The sequence below is a fragment of the Tiliqua scincoides genome, chromosome 5 (assembly GCF_035046505.1).
Source record: "Tiliqua scincoides isolate rTilSci1 chromosome 5, rTilSci1.hap2, whole genome shotgun sequence".
Classification (NCBI taxonomy): domain Eukaryota; kingdom Metazoa; phylum Chordata; class Lepidosauria; order Squamata; family Scincidae; genus Tiliqua; species Tiliqua scincoides.
The window spans coordinates 89,512,334-89,520,011 of NC_089825.1; the positions used below are offsets into that span (position 1 = coordinate 89,512,334).

At 43.8% G+C, this 7,678-nt stretch overlaps 1 pseudogene; it reads right to left on the bottom strand.

Moving 5' to 3' along the window:
- Nucleotides 1-301: 301 nt before the first annotated feature.
- LOC136654683 (5S ribosomal RNA) lies at nt 302-421 on the bottom strand (annotated as a pseudogene).
- Nucleotides 422-7,678: the final 7,257 nt, after the last annotated feature.

Sequence of the window (7,678 nt, forward strand, 5' to 3'; positions counted from 1 at the left end):
GCATAGGAAGGAAAAGAGAGCCATTTCAAAGAGCTAGTTGTATTCACTTGCTGATATTAGCAATGTGCTTTTCAAAAGTCCTTTTTTAGCAAGCTACACAAATAGAGCTATGTGTTTTGTTTTGTTTTTAATTTTAAATCTTTATGTTTCTTTCTCTGGAGCCCTCTGCTTGACCTAGGCCAATATTCTGAAAATATATTCACTGGATTGTGGATGGTATAGGATGGTGTAGCGGTTCTGGAATTGAACTTAGACCTGGAAGATTGGTTGGCAACCTTCAGTCTCGAAAGACTATGATATAAGCCTACAGCACCCAGTATTCCCAGGCGGTCTCCCATCCAAGTACTAACCAGGCCTGACCCTGCTTAGCTTCTGAGATCAGACAAGATCAGTTATGTGCAGGGTAACAGTTGCTGTAGACCTGGAAGACCTAAGTTCAAATCCCCACTCAGCCAAGAAGCTTCCTGAGTGACCTTGGGCCAGTCACTATCTCTCAGCCTCACCTACCTCACAGGGTTGTTGTGAGGACAAAAGGAGGAGGATAGGAACTATGTACACCATCCTGAGCTCCTTGGAGGAAGGGTGGTAAAAAAAATGTGAAATTCAAAAATAAATTTCTGGCCAGCATGTGGCTGAAAGAATCTAGAAATTCTTTTTCTCCATATGAGTGGGTCAAGAGAAATCTTTGAATGACTCACTACACTGCTGATGACCTGAAATCCTGGAGACAATGTAGTATTGGGAACTAAAATGGGTCTTCCTGACACCAATCCCTTTCCTTTCTCAGTACCTTCAATTACACATCCACCTAAATGGACCTGAATGTAAATTCAATTACACATCAACCTAAATGGACCAGGGTAGCTCTTGAATACTTCTGGGGACATGCAACGAAGGCATATGCTGTTGCTTTCCATACTTCATGATTGCTTGGAGAAACTCATCCCAGGAGAGGCCTACTCCTCCGATATGAACCCGGTGGAATTGATGACCTGTCCTTTCGAGCCACTGATGCTGTTTGATGTGCAGCTGGAGAAGATGAAAGCAAGGAAAGGATGCTACAGAGGCGGAATGGGGTGGTTGCCATGGGGACAGTGCATCAGAGTGGCAGCTTGGCTGTCTTGCTCCATTTCCTTTATTATTTTTTCTCCTTGGTATCTTTGGGGAACCAAATTCTTCACCGGTGCCAAGAAACATAGCCTAGGGGGCTCCTGTAACTGAATATACTGCATGTTGCTTGTCACGGACAACAGTCTTTCAAAGTCTGAGGCCCAGGCTGATGGGAAAGAACAAGGTGTTTCACTCCGGGGCATTTGTGTTCCAATGGGGAATCAATCCATCCTATTGATTAGTGCTTTAGTGCTGCCAAGCTGATGAAGGGGGAAAGCGTGAAGAAGAGGATGGGAAATGAAGCTGGACAGATGTACGCCAGCAGGGCAAGAAGGGTACCATCTGATGGAGGAAGGGGAAGAGAAGGCTAGGGTTACAAATCATCAAATTTCCGCGAAAACGGCAATGGTCTTGTGTGCAAGAAATGAAATCAATTCCTTCATGCATGGAAATAATTCAGTTTCAAGGTAATTTCTCCAGAATAGAGGTGGGGCAGGTCAAAAGTCCCTTCCTAAATGGTGTATTATTATTAATAATAATAACAGTCTCGTTTCCTTCTGTCAGAGAGGCTCTTTCTATTTGTTTTTTGAGAAGGGATGTGCTCCTCCATTCAAGCAGGGGTTTCAGGTCACAAACATACATTTTGATGAAAACCCATTTAAAAGTTAAAAAAGGGGGGGGGAGGAGGGTGTTCTGGGAGGCCAGTCGGGGTTCAAAATCACTGGGTGGAATTCTCTTCCTATTTAGCTACTGCCCTCTGAAGAAAAGCATTGAATTCAAGGAAATATGGGAGTGTAGCCTTGGAGTGCATTGGTGTGTATAGGTGTGTGGGGCATGTTCCTGTGCCTCTGTTTGCCCTCCTTCCTGCTTCCTCCAAGGACTCTGTCCTTTTCCCCTTGTTGCCTTGTACTTGCCCCAGAACATCAGCAAGAGATTCTCTTGTTCATTTTCTTCAGACCCCTTCTGCAAGCCACCGCTAGAGATTGAATACAATAGGACATGGAATACAATGGGACTTAGTTCAGAGTAGACACGCATAAGATTGTGCAGTAAGTTAAACATGTGCAACTGAAATAATTAAATATGCCATTTAGTTATTTGATTTTTCTCTGTAAACCGCTTTGTGAACTTTTAGTTGAAAAGCGGTATATAAATACTGTTAATAATAATAATAATAATAATAATAATAATAATAATAATAATATGCTCCTTCTGTTTACCTTTGCCTCCACCCACCCTTTCCTCCTTTTATTGCCTTCCTTGTCAGTAAGTACAGGGGGACCCCCATATCCGGGGATCCCATATCTGCATATTCACTTATCTGTGGATCAGGTCCAGCTCCCCCCCAGCGTAGCCCCTCCTGCGTACCCTTCTGGAGCTCCCCTCATTTCCAGAGGGGCTTCTGAGCTCAGGAAGAGAAAAAAATGTGACTTGCGGTTTCACAGAGAAACCAGAAGTGATGTTTTTAATGCATTATAAGTCATTAATAATGTGACTTCCGGTTTCTCCATGAAACCAGAAGTTGCATTATTTGAGCAATACAGCTCAGTTTGAGCCTGGTAGAGCCCGGGGATGGTAGTCCTTGGCCTCTGCTGAGCGCAAAAACCCCTCTGCTTCCCTAGCCCCACTGCCTCTGGGGGGGGGCCCAGCCCCCTGGGACCATGGGGACAGATGTTCACCTGTATCTGCGGTTTCAGCTATCCGTGGTTAAGGGGGCACATCTCTCTCTCTCTCTCTCTCTCTCTCTCTCTCTCTCTCTCTCTCTCTCCCCCCCCCCCGAAGGGACCCAAGGTACCTTACAGTGTAAAATTCATAGAAACACAATTAAAAAATTACAGTATGACCTAATGCACAAAGAATTAAAACAATCTAAAAACAATTACAATAAAACACAAATACACTATAATACAAATGCAAGGGCAGCAGCAGACAGTTTATAAAAGGGACCAACCTGTAAAAGCTTAATATCAACAATTAAAGAGAACCTTGATTGTAAGCCTCCTGGGGCAGGGATTTGTCTTTTCCCTCTATGTAAAATGCTATGTACATTGATAGTGGTCTATAAATAATACTAATCACATGGTGGTTCTTCCCCTGATAATAAGGTCGTAGGGGAGCATGAAAAAGAAGCAGAGAGAGAGAGAGAGAGAGAGAGAGAGAGAGAGAGAGAGAGAGAGAGATGGTAGTGTAGTAGGCTAGCAGTACCTTGGGACTTCAAGAGTTCTCTCTGGGGATCTGAAGTGGCAGATTTGCTGCCTTGTAAGATTGTGTGCTGTTTGCTTCCCCATATGTTGTTGTTGTTGTTGTTGGTGTTGTTGTTGTTGTTAACAGTATTTATATACCACTTTTCAACTAAAAGTTCACAAAGTTCACAAACATGTTCTACAATGTTTCTTAAACTATGGGTTAGGACCCACTAGGTGGGTCATGAGACCATTTCAGGTGGGTCCCCAATTCACTTCAATGTGTATTTTATTTTTAATATATTAGACTTGATGCTATCGTGATATGCAACTGCATTTGGGCAAATGTGACAGATTTGTACTTTTAACAAGCTACTCTGTATATGCTTGTAACAACCATAGTCACTGGGGCTTATTCCCAGCTAAGTGTGGATAGGATCGCAGCCTTTGGGTTGTTTGCAGAATTTTTTTAAAACAGATCAGCAACTGCTTGAGAGAGTTAAGAGGGCTCGCCTTTATTTTAAATAAATTTTTAAACTTATTATAAACATTTAATTTACTTAGGCTGCAATCCTAACCACACTTTCCTGGGAGTAAGCCCCATTGCACAAAATATGACTTACTTCTGAGTAGACCTGGTTAGGATTGTGCCCTTACTTGCTTAATTAATCTGGTTTGTCCTATGGGGTTTTAAATATTTTCCTGCTTGATGATGTCACTTCCAGTCATGACGTCACTTTCAGGTTAATGACACCACTTCTGATAGGTTTGTCCCAACTGATTGTCCTGACAGATTGTCATTCTAAAAAGTGGGTCTGGGTGCTAAAATGTGTGAGAACCACTACTCCACAGGTATTTGTAAATCAAGCAAACCTAAAAGCCATTAGCCTCTGATGCCCTCTCAGTCTCAACCAAAGGAAACCACAGTTGGGGAGTACTACACCTGAATCTCTTGCCTCTTGGGGAAGAGGGCAATAGCATGCAGTTGTTACCAGAGTCAGAAATTACCAGCTCAGTGAAATGAAGATGCAGTGAAGTGAGCTGTGAGGCCTCTGGCAGAAGGTTCAGATTGACAACACCATTATAGTTGAGCCTGTGATCTAGCCCAGTGGTTCCCAAACTGTGCGCTGGGAACCACCAGTGGGTCACGACTGTATTTTTAGTTAGTTGTGAAACTGACAAGCAGATAGCTGAAAAGGAAAATATTGAGTCCTGTGGAAACCAAAAGGAGCAGCATGTGCATGTTTACTCCTGAGTAGATGACTGTGCCTCAATCCACGCCAAGGGGAATGCCACACCATCAGAATGGTCCTGATTTGACAAACAGACCCCAACTAACTCCTGAGAAGGAACCCCCCCTCCTCCAAGGAAGTTGATATGGAAAATGTATTGAGCCCTATGGAAACCGGAACTGAGCAACATGTGCATGTTGCTCATGAGTAGGTGAATGTGCCTCTGCTCTTTTCGAAGGCCAGATGGAGAGGAATGCATGGCCTTGAGAATGGTCCCAATCTGATGAATGCAGAGCTCAACAAACGCTCCAGAAGGCAGTCCCTTCAACCATAATAAAAAGGATAAAAACTGAGGCTTGAGCAGCTGGTAAAATGGATTGTGTGAGTGTGTGTATTTTAAGTCTCGTAAAGTTAGGTGAATTCCAATAAGTTGTTTTAAAAAGTGGGTCCCAGTGCTAAAGGGTTTGGGAGCCACTGATCTAGCCGAATGCCTGCAGGACCCAAGCATGGGAAAGAAAGGATCAGAGACCCCCAGATTCAGCAAAACTGCCTTCAATGCACTATGGCTTAATGCCATGAACAGCCACCTATTGTCAAGAGACAGTTGTCTCATGGGCCTGGCTGGAAGTTATGTCTGAAAACTCAATGGCACCTATTTCAGTTGGCTGTTTTCTTTTCATTGGAAGTCAGCAAGATAATTAAATATTTAGAGTTTGAGCTAATTTGAAAATGGCTGGAAAAGCACTCAGCTGGGATATTAAAGCCCTCGGTTCCATCATCAGAAATGTCGTAGGCTTGTAATAAGCATGTAATATGATAAACTTTATTACAAACGCTTAATTGCTTGGAAGAAAATTGCTGGGACTCATATGCCACAGCCGAGGATACTCTGCAAGCCTTCTGGTGCAAGACACAAGAGGGGGAAGGAGGAGAAAATACAAACCGACTGGGGCGTCTTTGAATGGCCAGCGGTTCATTTCTGGACCCAGCAGCTCTGAAATGTCTTTACTACCAAGTTGGGCCTGGCAATAATCAATCACACCTCTGAGATTTCATGAGACTTGACTCTTGTAAAGTGCTTTTTTGGGTGGGTGGGTGGATGGGTGGGAAATCTCTTTAAAGACCAACTGGTACAAGACACAGCAGCTCATCTTTTGATGGCAGGAACACATTTTATACACCAGAGATTCTGCTGGTGGGTAAAGGAAGGAGATGCGCTCTGATCATAATTCCTAATGAGATCAGTGCTGGGGTGTAATCCAGCCTTGCAGCCACAGCCTCTACCCTGGAAAGCCATGCCTGTAAACTAAGATGTGAGGGGTATAAACTCAGATATGTGGTTGTAATTATTCCCTGGGGAGGAAAGATACAGGGTGTAGCCATCATTCAGTGGTTCGCATACAGAACTTTCAATCATTTTGATCTCTGGCATCTCCAAGTAAGGTTAGGAAAAACCCCTTTCTGAAACGTGATGGTGAGACTCAAGGCAATTTCTTCTGCCTGTTCTGTGAAAGCACTCTGCACATGCTCAAAGGCACATGTTCATAGTAGCAGTGTAATTAGGTGAGGTGATTTGAGTTATGTGCTTCAGGTACAATGAACCATCATGTGGTTACATTGAACATTATTACGTATTTTTTTTTTTTTGCAGTGAGGAATAATTAAGGTTGTCTTTAAGACAGGAGATGAACAGCCAGATATTAGTTTGCTCAGAAACTTAATGGGGACAACCAGTCAGATCTGCAGAATAATGTTACTTCTAGTTGGAGGAAAAGAATAATAGATAATGGAGGAGAAAAATAATGTTCTTGTGTGTGTCCATGTGGGTGTGCCTGTGTATGCATGTGTGTGTGTTGCATGTCTGAGTGTGTGGGTGTGTGTGAGATATCTATCTATCTATCTATCTATCTATCTATCTATCTATCTATCTATCTATCTATCTATCTATCTATCTATCTATTAGCATAACAACCTCTGAACAGGAGGTTGAGTAGTTCGAATTCCGAATTTCAGAAGTAGTATCCTTACAGCATCACAAAAAGTCATTTACTTTACCCATCTCTGGTTCCAGGAGGTGGGGCATAGAAATTACTAGAAATGACATTTCTTGCCTATCTCATTTTGCATAATAGCTTCTGAACAGAAGCAGTCTGTCCCAAAATTAAATATTTAGAATTTCAGGAGCAGGACCCTTAACAATTCCAGGAGCAATACCCTTAACAGTCAATTAATAATTCTTTCTTTCTTTCTTTCTTTCTTTCTTTCTTTCTTTCTTTCTTTCTTTCTTTCTTTCTTTCATCCATCCATCCATCCATCCATCCATCCATCCATCCATCCATCCATCCATCCATCCATCCAGTACTGGTTCAAGGAAGAGTGGTGGTGGTGGGGGGGGTTAGAACACTACCTCGGGAATGCATTCTTCTTATAATCCCCCTCCCCACTCAGCAGGGCTGGCCTAACCATGAGACCCGGTGAGACAGTTGCCTCAGTCAACAGACTGGCAGAAAGTGCCCACTTACTTTCACTGCTCCTCCTCCTACTCCCTGGATTGGAAAAGGTAGAAAGGAATGGAAGTGTGAAGAAGAGGAGAGCAGTGGGCTAGTGTGCAGTAGACAGAGTAGAGGAGCTCTAGCCCATCACTCTTCTCCTTGCCACTCTTCTTCTGCTCTGTCCCCCCTTTCCTCTTCCAATCCAGGAAAGAGCAGAGACTGACACATCACCAGGTAAAGAGGGCAGCACCAGGGCCTGGGGGGGGGTAAAGGGGGTAATTTGTACCCGGGCCCAGGTCAAAAGGGGGCCTGGAGCCAAAGGAGGGGGCCCAGAAATCTCCTGAGATTTTACGTTTTCCATTCTACTCATAAGAACATAAGAACATAAGAACAGCCCCAGACTTGTTGCCTGCACGAGATGCTGAGGACACTACCAGAAGTGGGGATGCTGGGGATATTACCTATCTTGCCACATGGGTTGGTAGACCTGGGCTCCAAAGATTTTTCCAGCGGTCTCCACCCTCCCCCTATCTTGTTTTGCCCCTCCCAGCCCCTATTCTGCTTGCCCGTCACCACCCTCCCCTGCTCTCTTTCACCCCTCCCTCTTTGCAAAGGGGCCCAAAAGAAACTTTGTACCCCCTGATAAAATTCCTTTCAGAGG